The sequence below is a fragment of the Propithecus coquereli genome, unplaced genomic scaffold (genome assembly GCF_000956105.1).
Source record: "Propithecus coquereli isolate 6110/MARCELLA unplaced genomic scaffold, Pcoq_1.0 Scaffold176, whole genome shotgun sequence".
Taxonomy (NCBI): Eukaryota; Metazoa; Chordata; class Mammalia; order Primates; family Indriidae; genus Propithecus; species Propithecus coquereli.
The window spans coordinates 88,963-109,487 of record NW_012142301.1 but is presented as its reverse complement, the minus strand read 5'-3'; the positions used below and the strand labels follow the sequence as shown (position 1 = coordinate 109,487).

The window sequence follows — 20,525 nt, the reverse complement described above, 5'->3', positions numbered from 1 at the left end:
GGTAATTTTTCACTTAATAAAATGCAGGTCAAAATGACTTTATGGATAAAAGAGTGGCTGAGTCTTAAAACAAGGAGAGGGTTGTGTAAGGGTGTGTGTCTTAAATGAACTAAGCTATATGATTTTATCCTTGGAGGGACAGGGTAGAAGGGAAAATAAAAGATCTGTCCTTATGAGGAGAAAGAAGAGGGAGAAACACTCCTAGGAGGAAAACAGCAGCACGTGTGGAAGAAGCAGGAGTGGCCAAGGCACTAGCATGGCTCCCTTTGCCAGGAGAAAATGGTGTGACCAGGTGACATTTCTGTATGCTCAATCTGTTCAGCCTACAGTAGTAGGGGAGGAATGACCTCTAAATACTCTTACCCTATATATGAAGAAGAAAGTTCCCTTTTTTGTTCTTTGATATTTAGAGTAAACTAAGAACTATGTGCAAATCTAAAGCCTAAGCCTTGGAAGGTTGCAAATTTAGAGACAACTAATGATAGATCTCTCCATAATCCTTGGATATTTTGATTACTATGATAACGATTGTGAATATTTGGGTTTATTTTATATAAGCAGATACTATTCAGCAGTGTTCTTAGAATGAAAAAGATGAAAGTAAAAAATGTTTCTGCATTCTAAATATAAAGTTTACAAAACAATTCTTGTTTTAATCTGGTCCATTATTAGGAACAATTGGTTTTTTTTCCTTAAAGACTTACTTATAAGTGGATAATTTGTCCTCTTTTAGTAATAATTGTATTAAAGAAAATTATAAGCAGGCATCACCTTACTAAGAAGTTAGTAGTAAGTCATTGTGTCTAAGGGTCTCAAGTCTTTTCGAAATTAGTTTGTTCATAAAATGGTGAGGATTAGGATCAGGAAGGACTTAACTTAGATAAACTTTTGAAATTCTATATATTCATTTCCCCTACCCCCAGGTACTTTGTTAATGGTTCTCTTCCTCCTCCTCCACTCCCAAGTAAACAATTTGATAATCTGGTGTTTGATCCCTTTTTATGTTGTATTGGGACTCCAAGAAGAAAGTTGGAGTTACATCGTTTGAAAGCTTTTTAAAAAATTGTGTCAATTGCTTTTATGAATGACTTTGATAATGTACTAATTGTCTGCTACCAATGACCTTGATTTTGGTTTCAAAAGAATTTTCCATTTCTCAACTTAAAAAAATTGACATTTAAGAGAAAATAAATACTGTATTAAAAAGGTGTTAGCCTTCAACAACTCTGGAGCACATTGTCCCACAATCATAATCGAGGTAACACATGGAACATCTATTTATATTAATCTGGAGTGCTTAGTCATGTCATGCAGCTGATGTGAGTGTTCACTGTTTTATTTGAACTTACCAGAAAGGCCGAGGGGGAAAGGATCTCTAGAGAGACTAATACATCTCTATGTTGATTTTCATATCAATTTAAAAATTTCAGTGGGAATTATTAATTTGAGAAACATATACTTTTAAGTATATAAGTGTATATTTACTTTGTAAGAGGTAAAAATGGGAATGTCAGGCCTGGAAGGTACTAACAAGATACTTTCATCCAGTGTGGTCCTTTCACAGATGAGAAAGCGTCCCAGAAGAGGTCAGGTGGCTTTTGCAATGTCAGCCAGTGAGCTAAGATAGGTGTCTGGACTTCAGTCCCGTATTCTGAGTATTGGTGTGGTTATTTCCACTATACCTCTCTGCTACTTCAACCAGAGCAGCAAAAGACACTGATGAGAGTACTATTTTACTTTACCTAGCATTAACTCATTATTTCAATGAACGACTGTCTATAGTAATGGTACTTTATTTACATTTTACTTTATTGCTATTGTTCAGATTTAGGAATTTGAATAAAATAAGGGCTAAACTTACATTTTAAAGGCAACTTACCTGTTTAATCAGCACACTAGGATATGTTCACATTATTTCATGTTTTAGAATATAAAGAAGAAAGTTTACCAGTGGCAATTTAATTTTTCTATCCAGCCACTGTATCTTTTTATGTTTTATACCTATTTGTAAAAAGTTAGTCTGTTTTCCTTTTTTAAATCTGATGCTTTGCAATTCTATTTACACATCACTATATTTATGGAAACTACTTTGGTATTAAAATTTTCTCTGTGGGATTTTCTAATAAGGTGGTCTTATTTTCATGCTCATTTAATTTATGATCACATCCAGATGAGTTATTTCAATGTTAGTTACTTTAGATTTTCTTAACTGGGGAAAACAAAGATTAGGCAATACAAAAATACCTCTAGACTGGTTTCTTACCAATTACCCTTGTTTAGAGACATAAAATAGGAACACATGGTAATATGAGGAAATTATAAAATGAATGCAATGAAAGTAACTTATTTTAACCTTCTGAATAGCATTCCTTTAAAGACGGCATTGGTCAACCTTTCAGAAATTTTATGGAAGAAATTCTTTCTGTGCTACTTGGAACATTTTGTTCTGTGGACTCAGGATACGTGGTTTTTTTTTAATGCGTAGGCATTCTCTTCTGGAGCCCGTAGAGTGTTAGTGCTTATGAAGTGTTCAATAATGAACTTAATGACCTTCCCTGTCCTTTAGATCCCTGGACCAAGGCATGCTGAGAGCCCAGCTTAGTGTGTAGTGATAGCAGCAAGTTGAGTGCATTTTTAGGGTGCTTTCTTAAGCAGACCTAAGCTCAGTGAAGCAGATAGAGATTTTTTTAGTCAACACTTGAAAATCATTGGCAGTATTTCCAGGCCTTGCACTTAACTTTGAGTTCCAGTTAAACTTCCTTTTTCAGAGAAGTAACTGAACTCATTGAAGCTATAATTTCAGTTCAGATGCAATTTTAACTTTGATATATTGCTAGGGCAGTGGCTTTCAATCGTTAGCATCAGAATTCCCCGGAAAGCTCATTGCAACATGTAATACTAGACCTCTGACCTCAGAAAGGATTCTGTTTTAGGAAGGTTCTTGAGGAGGTGTAGAGCAAGACTGGAGGCTGGCAGGAAATGAATTATGTCTGAGAAAGAAGAGATGAATTTGAGATATCTGGGAGCTAGAATTGATGGGATTTAATGATAAGAGTTTTCGGGAAAGGGAGTGGTTTAGCTTAGGCCTCAGTTTTCTGGCTTTAAAACTTGGGGCTTCATCAGGGCAGAGCATATGGAAGGATGAACAGGCTTGGAGAATGGATGATGTATGCACTTATGAAATTATTAAATTTTAAATCCTGGGTAGGAATAATGACATTGATATAGCTGAGAAAAGTTTCCTGGGAAGTATTAAAAGAATTGGGTTGGCACTAAATATGGTGAACATTAGTGAGAGAGGGAGGAATAACCCTCATTAGCTTTAATAGTCTTGGGGAAATTTTGAAAGGTAATCACAAATAAAATAGGAACCTTGAAATTGATGGCTATAATTGTAAACTAGTATGAGTGACATCCAATTGAAACCTTTATTGAACCTGAAAGTTAACTGACAGGCAGGGTTATATTAAACTAAATTTGCAAGCCAATTATGTTATTCATTTGAAGCATGTCCATTCTTTCTCAGTGGTTCATAACAGGGTGATCGGTGATACTCTGATCTGAAATTCTAAATGTTGTATGGAAAGCTAACTAGGAAGTGGGGTGGGCATGTGTGCATATGTGTACACATGTAAAATCAAGAGTACGGTGCTTGTATTAGTTTTTTTTTTTTCAGTGTTATCAAATTATTATTAGGTGTTGTTATCTGCCTAGAAGCTTCCTGTTTTATTTATTTATTTATTTATTTTTTTTATTTCGGCATATTATGGGGGTACAGATTTAGGTTACGTATATTGCCCTTGCCCCCGCCTCCCCCGCTAAGTCCGAGTTTCAAATATGTCCATTCTTCGGGTGATGCGCATTGCACTCTTTGTGTATGCTTAGTTTTTTGTTGCCACTGTAACAAATTACTACAAGTTTAGTGACTTTTAAAATAACAAATTTATTCTTCTGCAGTTCTGGATGTCATGTCTAAAATGAGTCTTAAGGATTGAAGATCAAGGTGTGTCAGCAGTGTTGGTTTCTTCTTGAAGCTCAGGGGAGAATCCATTCCTTACTCCTTTCACCTCCAGAGGTAGCCACATTCCTTGGCTTCTGGTTGCATCACTCCGGTCTCTGTCTCTGTGGTCACATCCCCTTCTCTTCTGTGATGGTCAAGTCGACCTCTTACTCTCTCTAAGGATATTTGTGATTGATTACATTTAGGACCTGCTGGCATAATCCAGGATGTTCCCCAATCTCAAGGTCTTATTAATAATTCAATCATATTTGCAGAGTTCCTTTTACCATATAAGGTAACATTCACAAATTCCAGGGATTAGAAAGTAGACATGGGAGGAGGGGGTCGTTATTTAGCTTCTCACTGAACTCAGGAAATTATCAATATTTTAAATTGTGAATGAGGAACCAAGAATTAGAAGTGGAATCCTTTTTTCAAGTTAAAACCATTTGTGGTGGTACAATATAGATTATTCAGATACAGTGTATTTCACGTACAGATGTCTCTTACAACACGTACATAACCGTTCTGGAGTGCATGAAAAATGGGATCTAAAATGTGTAACAATTAGGTAATGGCTTAAATAAGGCCTAATTGGAGGAGTAGGAACATCTAAGTTGGTCAGACTTTCTAGGAATATATTGCAGGATCACTGTGCTGGAGAAAAGGAAGATCTGATACATCATTTCTTTGCACTTTCTATCTGAGAAACAGGCGAGCCTGAATTGAGTTTTTTCAAGGTAGCAAGAATGTTGACCTCCTAGCTCTATTAAATTATAATTCTTTCAGCATTTAATGTATATTTACTGAGTATCTGTTGTGGTTGAGGCACTGAGCTAGGTCTTGCCCTTTGATCTGGTAGTATGTTTTACAGTAAATCTCAGGTATGTAGTCCTTGCTTAGCTCTTTGCTTCACTCATACATTTAATATCTTTTTCTAGGTCGTAGTCATTAAATGAAACTTTCAGCTAATTTTAGGCCCCTGGGAACCTTGAGTTATGCTTTATCTGATTAGAGGAGTTAGTTAAATTCTTACAACCTCTAAAATAATGGTTCTTACCCATGGGTAATTTTGTCCAAACCCTTCTCCCCAGAGGACATTTGGCAATGTCTGGAGACATTTCTGATTTTTTTCATGACTGAGTGGGAGAGTGGTACTGGTATCGAGTGGATAGAGGCCAGGAATGCTGGTTAACATCCTAAAATGCACAGGACAATCCCCTCACCACAAAGAATTATGAGTTTCAAAATGTTAATATTGCTGAGGTTGAGAACCATGATCTAAAATTATATTATCTCTGTTAACCTTTGGCATAAATAAATAGTGAAAAATTTGGTGTTTTTCTATCTTGGGATTGTTCCAGTAAACATTAGAGAGGCTTATGTGGAGCAGGCAATATTTAGGACTAAAGTGATTTATGACATAAAACTTGAGGAATCTTATTTGGAGGGGCACTAATTTTTTTGGTGGTTGAAAATTAAAATTTCAAAACAAGTCTTATAGGCAAGGGAGAATGACTGACTTTTAAGTAACATGGAGACTTCTGACCATGTTGCATGAATAGTTTGGTGTGCATTATTTTGACTATGTAGGGATGGTATCATAGCACATTTGATACATTTAAATCATAGCCAAGGAATTGATATAATGATAACTTACACGTAACAATTTACATCACCTTATGCTTTACAGAGAACTTTCAGGTACATCAGAAAGGAAATAAGTATTTATGTGCTAGGCATTTTAAATGTTTGATTTTTCACAAAACTAAAAATAGATTTTTTTTTTAAGATAAGAAAAATGTACCTTCAGGAAACTAACAGATTTTCCCATTTAATCTCAGACATTCTTACTTTATAATCATATTTCCAGTTGATGGGTACTTGTCTTACAAAAACCACGCTTGTAAGGACCTAGCAGTGGTAAAGTACAGCAAATCAGCATTTTGCAGTTGATCCATCAGTATAGAACTGATGATATTACATTTACTTAGAAGTGTTTTAGAAAGTGCTTTGGCAATTTTCCATGTGGAATATATGATGAGTTGTATATGCAAGACAGTTGAATATGTGTCTAAATTTTTTCAGAAAAGATGGCAATGGGGAACTTCTACCATTGTCTTGGGAGAGAGATCTAGGTAAGAAATTATTGGTTGACATAGGCTTTGAACCAACACTTGGAGAAAATATTGAGTTATAAAGAAAATTTTAGGGGGATTAAAGAAATTATTTTAAAAAATATATTAAGGTAGAAAGTATTTGTGATTGCATTAATACTAAAACAGGGTCTTGGGGAAGTCTATGAATCACATCAAGCCTTTATAGTTTTGTAACCTTGGGAAAGTGTCTTAAGCTTTTGGAGTTTCAATTTCCTAATCTCTAAATCATTACATTTTTGTGTGGATTAATGGAGATAACATAGAATAGTTAACATAATGATTGATATAAAGTGCTTACTAAAGGCAATTGTTACGATTATTATATAATTAAGCATAAAGTGGGACTTAAACAGAACACAACTGGAAAACACTTCATTAATACTAGTGTCCTTAATATTTTTTAACTATTCTGCCAAAAAAATAAGAATGAATTTTTCAAAGTATAAGTAAAATAGGTCTTTGGTTATAGGACTTCTCGGAATTTTAATTTGCTGTTATGTATATTCAAGAGGACAACATGGTATGCAGCACTTTTTAAAATTTTTTGATCTTAAGTCCTATTAAAATATTGCCAGTTTCCCCTGTTCCACGGTGCAGTTTGAGAAACACTTGAAAGAAAGTTTATCGTCTGGCATCATATCGTTATTCCAGTATCATGATCCTGAAGAATAGAAGACTTATATTTATAATCAAATTTCATATTGACTTTAAGCATGGGGTCAAGTCTGGAAGGATGCCTGAAATGTCTAGTTTAGTATTTTTTTTAAATTGTGTCTTTAGAAACATCAGCGGTTTTGATAAACTTTTCGAAGATGTTGCTACTTGTCTTCACTTTTTTTCCTTCTTTGAGGAGAATTAGTAATTTAGTAATTGTGTGCGTGTGTGTGTGCTGTGTGTGTGTGTGTGTGTGTGTGTAAGATATTGTGAGGGGTAAGAAAATAATCCACTAGTTAATCCTGAACTCTCATTTTACTCCAGCTCTCCACAGCATTGTTGACCCAGCTTGCTCTCTGTCTTGCTTGCCTTCACTGTGGCGGGCCACTCCTATCACCCTGGGTGGCCCTTCTCTGCCTTCTTTCTTAACCCTGAAGTGCTGGGTTTCCCAGGGCTCAATTCTTGGACCTCTTCTCTGTCTATACTTTCTAGGTGATCTCATTCAGTCTTATGACTTTATGTTTCCTTTATATGCTGAAAACTCCCCAAATTATATCTCCAGTGTAGATTTCTACCTTGAGCATCTTACTCGAATGTCTAATTACCAATTACCTGCTCTGCTCTTCTACTTTAAGTGTCTCACCAAAGCCCACTGTTTTCATTACTGCAGCTACCTAGTATTGTTATCTACAGGAGAAAAATCATGGGTAAGCATGTTTAGTGGACATCTCTAGTTTTTCCCTCAACACATTTTATATAATGGAATATCATAGCTCCATTTAATAAACAGATCCATGTGTAATAGGTACTAAATTCTGTATTCAGTAGTCACCCTAATATATACTGTTTCTGGTTTGCCATCTCACAGGGGATATACATGTGAGTCTCAATTGTGAAATCAGCTTTATGTAATAGAAAGCATATTACATAAAGTAGGAAAGAAGAATTATAAGAGCCTCTGGTTGAGAGAGTTAAGGATTAAACCCACCTGCAACAGCATTCTTCAGTTTTGTTATTTAAGTGACACTGTGTGCCAGTGTCTTCAAATACGTGTGTATTTTTTTCCTCTTTAAATGAAACTGTGCTATTCTTAGTAGTGTGTGGGAGAGCTGTGAAATTTAATAACAAAATTTTTTAACAAGAAGGTACTTATTCATTTGTCAAGATTGGAATAAGCATTATGTTGCTAGGGCAAAAAGTGTTGAATTTCTAAGAGTTTTTCCTCACATAGGTAAGTACAGAAATCATCAAGTTTATGTATTTATGCTCACTAATTATCTCCGGGGATGGTATTGTTTTCTCAAGTGTCATTTTTATAGTTTCCACAATAATGAGATATAGCTGCATTTTGTAGCAATGGTGGATTAAAACCTATGAGTCACACGTCTGCCCGTCACTGGGAGGTTGTCAAATGGAATGCAGTTTCGTTTTCAGGGATTGAAGGTGGGAGGGAAGGAGGAAGAATTTCAGTTTCTTACTTTTCTTTTTAATGCAGCCTCTTTGAGAGAAGGAAAGAACAAGCGAAACATTCTAAGAATTCATCTTTAACTTCCTTTATTCACATATCTCTTCTATTTGACACGGTGATTAGAGAAAGGTGATAGTATTTGCTCTATTTTAAATAATACAATGGATGAGCTTCCATTATTAGAACAGTAGAACTTCCATTAATAGAAAAGGAAGCCATTTTCCGATATATTTCTAAATTCCTTCTTTGATTCCTACATTTTGCATAGAAATGGCCCCCCTTTCTTAGAGACAGTAGTGTTAGAAATTATTTTCTATGTTTCTTAAAATTTCACTTGGTACCCTCAGGCTTGCTCAAGACTCCTAGACTTTTCTCCTATTTGGAGACAGACTGTCTAATTGCATATATAAAAATGATGCCACTCTTCCGTCATCAGGAGGACATCTGCTTTGAATTGTCTTCGTCTTCCACTGCCATACATGTCTCTGCCCTTGCCCCATACATATCTGACAGATTTAAACCAGATGCAGTCCACATATTTTTTTCTTGTGACTACTTATGAAATCATTCAGGGCCTCATTTCTTGATTTTTTTTCTTAAAGCTGTGAACAGGTGGCCAAAACTGCATAAGCAACAACTGGAGAACAGAGATTACTTAGTGGCTTGGAGAGGGACCAAGTATCTTGTGAGCCCAGCTCCTCTAATATCAAGCTAGTTTCCCAAGAGGCCACACCCAGGTCAGCTGGTGCCACCCAGGGAAGGGCCGGAACTAGCTTTTGAAGGGTTGGGTCCCTAGCAAGAATCCACGCCTAACTCTGGGAAGTAGCCTCAGGAAGTAGAGGCCTGATCGCCCCATGAGCTGCAGTTGTTCTGAGCAACAAAGAAAACAAGGTAGAAACTCCTTCTGGTAGCAGGGAGGAGTCTGAACTGGGTAGTTATTGATACCTAGGCTTGGGCCCCTTATGGAATCCCAGATTCCTTGTTTAACCAGGGAGGCTTAGCTGGTAGCGGGGGCAGGTGGGGGCAACTTCTTACCTTTTCTATTAGAATTTCTCTTCCATGGTACTGAGGCCAAAAATATCCCTACTGTGTCAGAAATTCCAGCGTGAGTTTTTAATCATAGGTGGTTCCCCATGTAATGGTTCAGTCAGAAAACTGTATTGGATCTTAACTGAGGTTGGCTTGGACAGGATGGGGACTGGGATTTGGGGAGAAGAGGTGATTTTAAAGCATGAAGAATGCAGCTCTTGGGGGGTTATGATACTGAGGCAGAGCGTGGGGAGATAGGGCCTTCCCATGCTATGAATGAGATAGTTGGTACCTTGAGGAAGAAAGGTACCAAGCCCTGGAAGAGGAACATAAAGAGAGAAGTGGGATTCTGTGTCAAACTCCAGGAAGCTCTACTCTCATTTGGGAGAAAATTTCTTCCACCTTGTTGGCCGCTGATCTGCTGAGCTGATTCCGTGAGTGGCTGTAGATAACTCATATTGGAACACTAAATGCTCAGTTATTCTTAGCCAGGCCTTGGATTGACCCCGGGATACAACTATGCGGTGCGTGTGGCTCCAGCTCTCTGCGGTCCCTCAGAGGACACTACGGACAAGGCTATGGTGGGTGCATGCGATTGGGCCTGGAGTTAGCTTCTTGGATAAACAGAATGTATTTGGAAATATTTTTGGTGTAGCCTTAGAACATAACTGGCTGGCACACACTGGTAAATCTATAATTCCATCCATTAGCACTTCGTTCTCAAACTGTGCTATCAGATAGGAGGAAGATAGATTTGGTCTGTGTAGGCACATTTTTCCTCAGATTTTGAGCTTTTGGAAAATTTAAGGGTATTTGGCCAAGGCAGACCCTGGTAGATCAAGGATGGGTGGGGAGGACTGGCCTGGTGCCAACGCGGATGTTTAGATAATGACAGTAATTCCATGCCAGGTTGCCTTGCCCTCATTCAATACCTTCCCTGGTAAGAGAGCAAGAAAGTATGAGATGAAAGAGTGTCTTGAATTATGTTTCACAGAAATACCTCTTCTGGGAGGGAAAGAACTATGTCTGGGTGGGGACTAGATTGTCCTGTTGCCACTGACCTTTCCCTCAGTGGTTTAGCTGAGATGGATAATTAGGCGACAGTCTTGAAATGTCTCCTTTACTTGTTCTGCTTGGATTAAGCCCTTTAAAAATCTCTCATTGAAGCCCAGTGATGCTGGTACTGTGTTTCCTCATTTTTATAGGCAAGGCTAAGGAGACACAGAGTTAAGTAACGTGAACACGTTCTCGCAGCTGATGAAAGTGGAGCCAGAATTCACACTCGGGAGTTCTGGCTCCAGACCCTGCCCTCTTAGCCAAGCTGCCGCCTCAGGGAAGGACCCAGCGTGGGATCTCCTGAAGAGTCGGAGCCTCTGCCCGGACTTTCTTTCCCTGGTCCTTTGGTTAGAAATGATATTTCACAATTGATGGGTACTAGTATTTTAAAATCTTTGAATAAAAAAAGGAGCATCAGGCCTAGAGCTTCCTGGTTCTAAGTATACCTAGTAGCTGTTACGATAAGATGAATATAGAAGAATGAGTTCACTGATGGGCTCCCTTGTTCCTGACCACTGGTAGAAAGTTCAGAGGTCTGTGATGGCGTATATCTTCTGCCCTTTGTCAGGTAGCAAAGGAATTATCAGAGTTATTCCATTAACAGAGTGGAAGATTACACCTATGCTATACTTACTACTGTATATTTTTTTGACACAGGGTCTTGCTCTGTCACCTGGGCTAGAGTGCAGTGGCATCATCATAGCTCACTGCAACCTCAAACTCCTGGGCTCAGGCCATCCTCCTCCCACAGCCTCCCAAGTAACTTGGGACTACAGGCGCGTGCCACCACCCCCTCCCCGCGCCCCCGCCAGCTAATTTTTGTCTTTTTTGTAGAGACAAGGTCTTGCTATGTTGCCCAGGCTGGTTTTGAATGCCTACCCTCAAGTGATCCTCCTGCCTCAGCCTCCCAAAGTGCTAGGATTACAGGTGTGAGCCACCGTGTCTGGCCTATACTTGCTATTTCTTGAATATTTAACATATTTAAAAGTTAATGTATGATCCAAGCATAGAATAAAGGCTGTCAATATATTGAAGATAGGTATTTTTTGAAACTATTCATATTTTATCTCTACCCCTTTTTATGGTGAATTTGGGTTTTAATATAGGTATGGATTCTTTGGCCTTTGTCAGAGCTCTGCTGGGAAGCTTTTTCATCACAGAGACCAGCATTTAAGCCTTGTACTCAGCACGCTGAAGTTGGTCTTCATTTTTATATTGTTTTTGTAGGGGTTATTGATTCATGATTGTAAAGGATTCTCTTTTATTGCGATTTTTAAAGATAATAGCTTCAAAAAGAAGCGTAGTTATTAGTGTCCACATAATTTGAGTCAAAATTGGAAATACTTTAATGCAATTTAGTTGTTCTCTTTGACATTGTATGAATATTTATTAAGAATCTCCTGAGACTTTTTCATTTCAGGCTTTTTTAATCAGCATTTGAAAGCATCTGTGTGCCATGCACTGTGTGAGGCATTTTTAAACAAATATTTTTATGTGCTTGCCAAGTGGTAGACTCTGTCTTAAGGCACTTGGAATATAGCAGTGAACAAAACCACAAAAGTTTTGGATTCTGGTGCAGGAGAGGAAAAAAAAAGTGCATGTAGTAGATGGTTATAAATACAAAAATTAAGTGGGGATGAGAGAGAGGTGGGCTAGTTGTAATTCTAAATATTGGGGTCTAGCAGGACTTCACTAGGAAGGGTTTGTGGGCAGTGCAGTGGATAAGATGGGCCCTGCCCTCACGTAGCTTACAGTCTAGTAATGATAACTGTTTCTTGATGAACACTTCACTATGAGGTTAGGGACTCTAAATAAATGTGTACATTTTCCCTCATAGTTTACTGAAATAGAGAACATTATCCCCAGTTTATCCAGAAGGAAACTGAGAGTCAAATAAATTGCCCAAATGAACATAGCCAGTGAGACCCAACTCTGACTCCAGAGCTCATGCTCTTAGACATAGTATTATGCCATGTCAACTGGAGACATATTTGTTACAGAGGAATTATCCAACTTTGGAGATAGGGCTGCTTTATTTTTGGCTCTGATGTGTTGTGCAGTAACTTGGCTGGTTCATGGAGAGTCCGTGTTACCATGGACTTCCCCTCCCTCCTTGTGCTCCTTCTATTTAAAAGGCCTTGGGATTGGGCCCTGTGGCCATGACAGGCAAAGGAGCTGCCAAGTTACTGACTTCCATGGAGCAGGTTGTGTTTGTTGTGAGAAAGTGAACAGTATTTACTCCAGCAAATGATTGACTACTTGAATTCCTGGCATTGCATTTCAGAGATAGGACACTAATTTGGCTGGCCTATGTATCATTGCGTTCAAGAGCATGTTATAAATGCTCATATTTGGAAGCGAATATAAAGTGAGTGAAAGGTAATAATGCCAAGGTCGCTGCTTATTGTGAGTGTTTATCACAGAATAGGCCATATCTTGTATTTCCAATGACTGCTTTTTATTGAGGGCTATGGAAAGGAGGTCAGGGGTTCAGGAGAGCTCCACTTGTCCTTCTGGCTTGAGTGTACTTGTGATAAAAGTGGGATGATTTTCAGCCTACTACACCCTTTGCATTAGGTATTGATGGATCTTTTGTGTTTTGGCTAATTTAATATTTGAGGTGTGTATGTTGGTGATTAATCTAAAAGGTGGCTATATATTTACAACTTTTACAACTCTGTTATTTTATTATTATTATTTGTGGAGACAGGGTCTCTGTCGCCCAGGCTGCAGTGCAGTGGCGTGATCATATCTCACTGTAACCTCGAACTCGTGGGCTCAAGTGATCTTCCATAGTAGCTAGTACTACAGGTGCACGCCACCATACCCAGCTAATTTTTCTTATTTTTTAGAATTGGGTCTCGCTATGCTGCCTGGGCTTGTCTCGAACTCCTGGTCTTGCTCAAGTGATCCTCCTGCCTTGGCCTCCCAAAGCACTGGGATTACAGGCATGAGCCACTGTGCCCAGCCTATCCTTGTTATTTTTTTATTGTCAGTTTCTAGTGACTTTCCCCACTTACTACTTCCAAAATTAAGTGCTATTGATTTTTTATAAGATGATTTACTTTTCACTCAAGAGGTAAGCTTTGGTTTGAGCAATTGGGCTGTGAGATTTATTCTTATTTACCTTTTTTTTAATATACAAAAGAAATACATGTTATAAATGTACCATTTAAAGACTTTAGAAACTGAATACAGCCAGCTTCCCGATCAAAATATAAATTGTCAGCATCCTAGAGGCCTCCATCCTCTTCTAGTCAAATTTTGTCATTCCCTTCCTGTAAGGGTAACCACTATCCTGACTTATAACAGCATATTTTTGTTTTGCCTGTTTTTGTGCTTTATATGAATGGACTAATACAACCTGTACTCTTTTGCATCTGGCTTCTTTTTCTTCCCATTGTTTATGAGGTTGAATCTATGGTTGTATGTCGTTGTAGGTTCTTCATTCTTATTGCCATGTAATATTTCACGGTGTGGATATTCCACAATGTGTTTTGCTGTTAAAGACGTGCAGCTTTACCTTTTTGCTATTATGAATAAATATTCTTGTATATGAATTTTGGTGAACATACATAAACATTTGTGTTGGGTATATACCTAGGAGTAGAATCATGAGGTCATAGAATATGGATATATTTAGCTTGAATAGATCTACCAAGTGAGTTAAAAGTTTAAGTAGTTGTACCAATTTACATTTCCACCAGTAGTGTGAGAGTTTGTGAATTTTATTGAGATGATTTTTTGGGAGTGGGTGAGAGGGGCCTATTATTCTTAGGTCCATTTCAGTTCATGTTTGTCCTGTGGAAAGAAATGGTCATAGTTGCCTTGTTGATTCTTTGAAAGCTAAGTCCAATATTTATCTGTTTACTCACACTCTCCTTTTTCTTTCTCTCTGTGTATGTGAATACATGTGTTCTATGTCTTATACACACATATAGAGAAAACATGCATATGTGTATATTTTACCTTACAAATATACTACTGTGCTGATGGACGAGAGAGCCCCCTTAGAGTCCTTCTTGCTCAGGCTTCCAGAGTCTGAATTTTTGCCGATCTGCAAAAGTATCTCTTATGGGGGAAGCACATTATTTTCAGGTGACCCATCCCTTTGATAAATAATATGCTTTTGCCTTTTTAACATTGAGGTGGCATCTGCTTCTTTTTAACTTATCCCATAAATATCATGCCCTTTAGATAGGTGAGCCAAAAACTCATAATTCTTGTGATAAAGTTTCTCTAGGCAGAGGTTCATGACTATGTTTTTTAAATGGCACTTTTAAACATCTACAGGGTCAAAATGTCCGAGCAGTTTGCTTTGGGGAACTTGGGTACGAAACCCTGTGGCTGATGGAGAAACAACTCAGTGCAAAGCGGCTTTTTGTTTTTTTTTGTTGTTCCCAATTTTCTTTTCATGAATACACTGATTTTTCCCCCTCCTTGATTGGGTTTAAACATTGTTTAAAATGAAAATACAAAAAATGTAAGTAATGCATTTTAAACATGACTCTAATGAATAAAAGGTGAGGAAAACATAGCTTTCTATAGAAAACTGGCCATTATATTTCATCAAATAAATGAATATGGAAACATTCTTCTGATGGATAATATGTGCTCTAAGACTTCTGAACTTCTAGGTGATATTAATATTTATAGAACTTTAGAATAAAATGGTTTTTTTCTTTCTTATAATTAATAATTTAAGGTTCACAGATATTACTTAATAGATATTTTCTTTCTTCACAGGCAAGAAGAGACTGATAGGAGACTGAAAAATGTAAGATGTATTTACTTTAAATATGGAGCACTATAAGTGGGTTTTACATCTAAGTTCTGTAAGAAGACAGTGTATCTAAAAATAGACTCTGTATCCTTTTTCTAATTAACTTTTTGCTAGAAACCAGCCAGTCACAAACTGTAAATATGTTTAAATATACATACTATAATATAAGGTTAGAATATATATTTTCTGACTTCATGGTATAAGAGGGTAGGTTAGATTTAGGAAGCTGGTTGTTAGGTGTTAGTAATGTGCTGAAGGCAAGTAAACACTTTTTAGGAATTTTAGGGGAATAAATAGGAAACCACCAAATCAAACTTTAAGGAAAAACACTGTCTGTTTAAAGACTCTGGGTAATTGCTCAATGCAGAGTCATATCTTTAATATTCAATACATCATATTAAAAGAATATCTAAAAATGTGATAGCTTTATTTTTAGAAAGCTTAACATCCTTATCAAGGAAGCTCAGAAGTAATTGATTTTTAGTTGTTCATTCTGTAAGTTTGTTAGAAAAATATTGATTTATTTAAAGGTTTTATGTTTTTCTCTTACAGTTTTTTTTTTCTTCTTCATATGTACTAGTATGAATACCTTTTGGAATCTGGGCTTTTGATCTAAGAAATTTGCTCAGAGACAGAAAAATCTAAAAAGAATAATTAAGATTTCTAATGGCCTTTCCACTTCCCAAATACGAAAGTAGGCTTTTTAACCGTAGAGTGATATGTGCTGTCATTTATCTATAGTATTCACCTTCATTTGAGCTTGCCATTGGGTATTAAATAGACTGATCTTGTTCATGGAATTTTTTTTAAAGGTTTTGATAACGTTGTACTGGCTGGGAAGAAAAGCACAAAGTAACCCCTGCTATAATGGTCCCTATCTAAATTTGAAAGCATTTGAGAATCTTTTAGGACAAGCTCTGACTAAGGTAAGGAAACTGCATTTGTATGAGACTACTGTAATACAATAATTGCTGCTTCCTCCTCTTCCCCCTCCTCCTCCCCTTCCTCCTTCTCCTCCTCTCCCTCCTCTCCATAACAAATATGGTGGTACCACCTTTGCTCCACTCTAGGTTGGGCTCAGTAGAAACAATTGCTACCCATTTGCTGGCTTTATATGCCATCACCAGAGAGTGAGTTGAGTCTATTCTAGTGCAATTTCCTAGGTATAGAGACATATCTTTTAATTTTAGATAATTTGACACATGCATGTGCTTCCTTTCCCAATGCTCTATATAACTTAACTGTTTCTTTTTACTCATTATGAACTCAACCTGTAGTAGAGAGGTGCTTCCTGGGCTATTAAAATGTGTAGAAGTTACTCAGTTTTAAAATATTCATGTGTTCTTGTCATAGGTGATTATATCCCTAATGCTTACACTTTAATATCCCTCCAATTCTACCATACTGGCTCTGTTTCCTAAAGAGTAGTGAATGCTAAGTGAAACTTGATAAGGTTTTTAAGTGAGAATCTTTTGTTTTATATACATTTCTAGTCCTTCACGTCCCGGAATCAATATGACAGCCTTTTGAAAGCTTTAGGACCATTTGAGGACAGCCAAGTACCAGGGTTAACCATAGTTCTGCCAAACATTCATTTATAAGATCCAAATGGGAACACTAATTTTTCTGTAGGGGTATTTATCCAGGGGAATTTGCAGGGCTCAAAAGAAAATATGTATTCAAAATGATATCACTATCTAATTAGTGGTACTTGCTCCAACGCTTTTTCTGATGATTAAATGATACCATACCAGTAAGACATTTAGCATTAGGCTCTAGCACGTTGTAAGGATTCAATAAACGTTAGTTACCAAGATTGGAACGTAGAAATTTGAGGCCAGGATGCAAATGATCACCTTGCCTTTTATCTACCCTGATCTTTAAATCATTTTGTCTGGGCCCAGTCACATACATTATAAAGAGAAGATGGGATTATGGAGCCTAGAAGGTTTAGATATTATTCCTTTTTTTCTCCCCATGAAATATAAGGAATTGATAGCTCTCTATTTAAATTCCTTGAATAAATTAGTAATAATTGAGATATTAACATGCACACACATTGTACTAGGTGTTAGGAAAACACTGATGGCAAATGATCCAATCTCGCAAAGCACAATTGTCTGCGATAGATGAGCAGATTGGTCGTTGCAATGAAGGAGGGTGAGGCTCTGATGGAGGAATTTCAGGGGACTTTGGGCACAGGGAGAGCCTTGCTTTATATTTCAGCTAAGAAAACTTTCAGTTAAAAACTGTGTGGGACTTTGGCTTATTCGTTAGTGTTCTCTTTAAAGCCTTTAGTCCTTTTTATGACAGCCTGACTCAGGTTGAATAATCCAGGCATGGTGTCTGTGCTAGGAATGCTTCATTAGAGGTTGTTTCCTGTCACCAGTGTCAAAATCAAACTGGGTAAAAAGATTTTTTGGTAGATAAAAACTATAGTTGTAGTTTCATTATTCCATTATTATAAAGTGGGGATAGCTGTGAGGCATGCGAATATAACGTCGGCTTTGCATCAGTTCTATTAAAATAAAAACCATTGTGTTTATCAAATGTTTCCCATTTAACTCTTAATGCTTAAAGGCTAATCCAAAATACCAATTAAAAAAAATCCTTCATATAAGTTTTTGCATCTGAGTCATCTTAGAAGTTGGAGGTGACTCATTTTAGGTGACTTGTCAGGGTGAAGTCCTCGTTAAAAACCAGGCACCAGGGCCAGACTCAGATTATTTTATAACTGAAGTGGCTGTCACCAATAACTTTAACGTTTTTGAGGCCAAAAATCACCTTGCTGTGTGTTGAATTCTAAGGCTTTAACAAGTACACGTCTAAGAAACCTGATGGATCTAAAGACTGACTCACGTATTTTTTAATCCTTTTGTATTTTGAGAAGTATTTTGGTGGTACCAGTACTAGGCCTATCTTCCTCATCTGCTTGGAAATAGCAGGGTGTAAGGTAGACACTTGTGTTTTCATGACAAGATGTCAACTCTAATGCCAGGGTATCTGGCATCTAAAGCATATGAAATCTTACTTAAATCTGCTAGACCTTATTGGTGCTTCAAGCACTTGTCAAATAATTGAACCATGAAATGATGGTTCCAGTATTAGTCAAAAGTATGCCTGAGTCAGCTACTAAATATTCATTGTAAACCTTCTCCAACAAAATGTTGAAAATACTCAAAAGTTGAAAGAATAGTACAACAAATACCCAGATATGCACAATCTGATTCAATTATTAAAATTTTCCACATTGGCTTTATCTATGTATCTATCCATCTATGTTTTCACTTAACCATTTTATGGTAAATTACAGATATCGTAAATACTCAACATGCATCTCCTAAGAGTATGAATATTCTTTTATATAGCAACAATGTCTGCTATACTTTTAAAAAACTCAAATATTCCCCATTATCTAATATCCAGTTGATATTAAAAATTTCCCAACTGTTTCCCAACTGTTTTTCATAGCTCTTTTTTTAATCTGAATCATGATTTAATCAAGATTTATATATTGCTTTTGGTTGTTAGTAATTCCTAGTTTCTTTAAACTGTCTCTGTATTAGTAAGCTCAGCTGAAAGTAACATTGCTGATTTTTACCATAATGACAAAATTACTTTCACCATATTAAAAAATTATAGTTACTATAGTTAGATATTCATTGATTACTATCAGTCAGGACTATGCCAAGAACATTGCAAATATTAGTTAAATCCTAATATTAAAAAGTGTAGTTATATTTTGCCCTTAACTTTCATAAAGGAATGTTAATTACAAATGCTTATTTTGAGTAAGTTCTATGTAATTTACAAACCTACAGTTAACACCATTTGCCATATTTCAATGTATCTCTTATATAGCCAAACAAATATTTAGATCCAGGGAAAATAAGTTTCATATGTCAGTAAACAAGTATGCTTCCCTTGACTGAACAAGAAAGACAGGGCAGCTGCCAGGACCTCAGATCTAGGTTTTGTAATTAGTGAATATAAATGAATTCTGTGAAATGTGTGCCCACTGTTCTTGTGCATACATTTTTAAACTATTTTTTTTTTTTTTTGTGGGAGGAGGATAAAAGGACTCTAAATGTTAAGGTTTTGTGTTTAATGTAAACTATCCCAAATATTTCCTGAGATAGACTGAACATAATCTTATTGACTTTCTCCCTTTGGGTAACTAAATTAAGGTTTTTTTTTTTCTTTGACTCCTTTCATGTTTATTGCCAGAGAACTGTAAATAATCATTGATTTTAGCATTTCAACATCATTATAATTATTAACTTTTATTAAAGTATTCTCCTTTCCCTATTTTTAAATAGATCCTATGTACTACTTTATTAGATAATATTGAAAATCTCCTTATTGTTACTTTGAATATCGAATACTTCCTTATTAGTTTTGGGGAAACAGTGACAGATTTATTTTCTGATTTTTATCAGCTTTTTTTCTCATGTTCAACAGAGAAATCTCATTGCCTTACCTATCAAATAAAGCACAACTTAAATTATGCAAACAAGCAAATAATGATTGATTACATTTCTGAAAGTTTATGTTAACTTACTGTTCTTTAAAAATGTTTTCTTCAGGCACTTGAAGACTCCAGCTGCTTGAAGAGAAGCGGCAGGGACAGTGGCTACGGTGATCTCTGGTGTCCTGAACGTGGAGAATTCCCTGCCCCTCCAGGCCACCACAGGAGAGAAGATTCCTTTGAAAGCTTGGACTCTTTGGGCTCAAGGTCATTGACAAGCTGCTCCTCTGATATCACACTGAGGGGAGGACGTGAAGGCAAGTTGCATTTTTGGCTGTTGTTTTTTATTTGTTCACCTATCAAGAGAGAACTGGGAAGAGAAGAGAATAGAAAAATGGAATGAAAACTATTTAAGCAAAAATTTCACCAAGAAGTGGATTTTTATAGGAACCTAAGTGTAATTGGGAGGTTTTTTTAAAAATCTTTTCCTCCCTTATAGTGGTGATAGTTTTGCTTTTTTAATTCCATTTTTAGAGAGGACTGGGGAAGGAGACAGGTAACTGTGACCTGTTTTATCAGTGATGATCTATTCCACCTCTTGTATATCCAGATTCAGGTTTAATACTCTGTAGCTATGAGGCCTATTAGCTGATATATCTAATCATTAAAAGCAATATAAGATTTTGCAAAAACAGTCTGTTCTAGTTCCTAATTTTTTTTTCTTTTCCTCAAAAGATAAAAAATTTCTCTTAAGAAAAAATAGGAAAAATATCTTTATCATTATTCCTGTCCATGAGAAGAAATGATTGCTATCTATCATGGTAGAATATTATGCTAGACTTTGATAGATTGGGTAATATGCTACCTAATGTGGTGGCAGAACCCCTCTTTTGGACCTCTCAGGGTCA

The 20,525-nt window shown here is 36.7% G+C and overlaps 1 protein-coding gene across 3 annotated transcripts in view; it reads left to right on the top strand.

Moving 5' to 3' along the window:
• Positions 1–20,525, top strand: part of LMO7 (LIM domain 7) — a 97,104-nt gene that overhangs the window by 16,217 nt on the left and 60,362 nt on the right. For all 3 annotated transcript variants that reach the window (XM_012642164.1, XM_012642165.1, XM_012642166.1), the window contains 3 exons: positions 15,113–15,143; positions 15,962–16,075; positions 19,736–19,934. The gene's annotated coding sequence lies outside the window, so the exon portion shown is untranslated. The remainder of the gene's footprint in view (positions 1–15,112; positions 15,144–15,961; positions 16,076–19,735; positions 19,935–20,525) is intronic.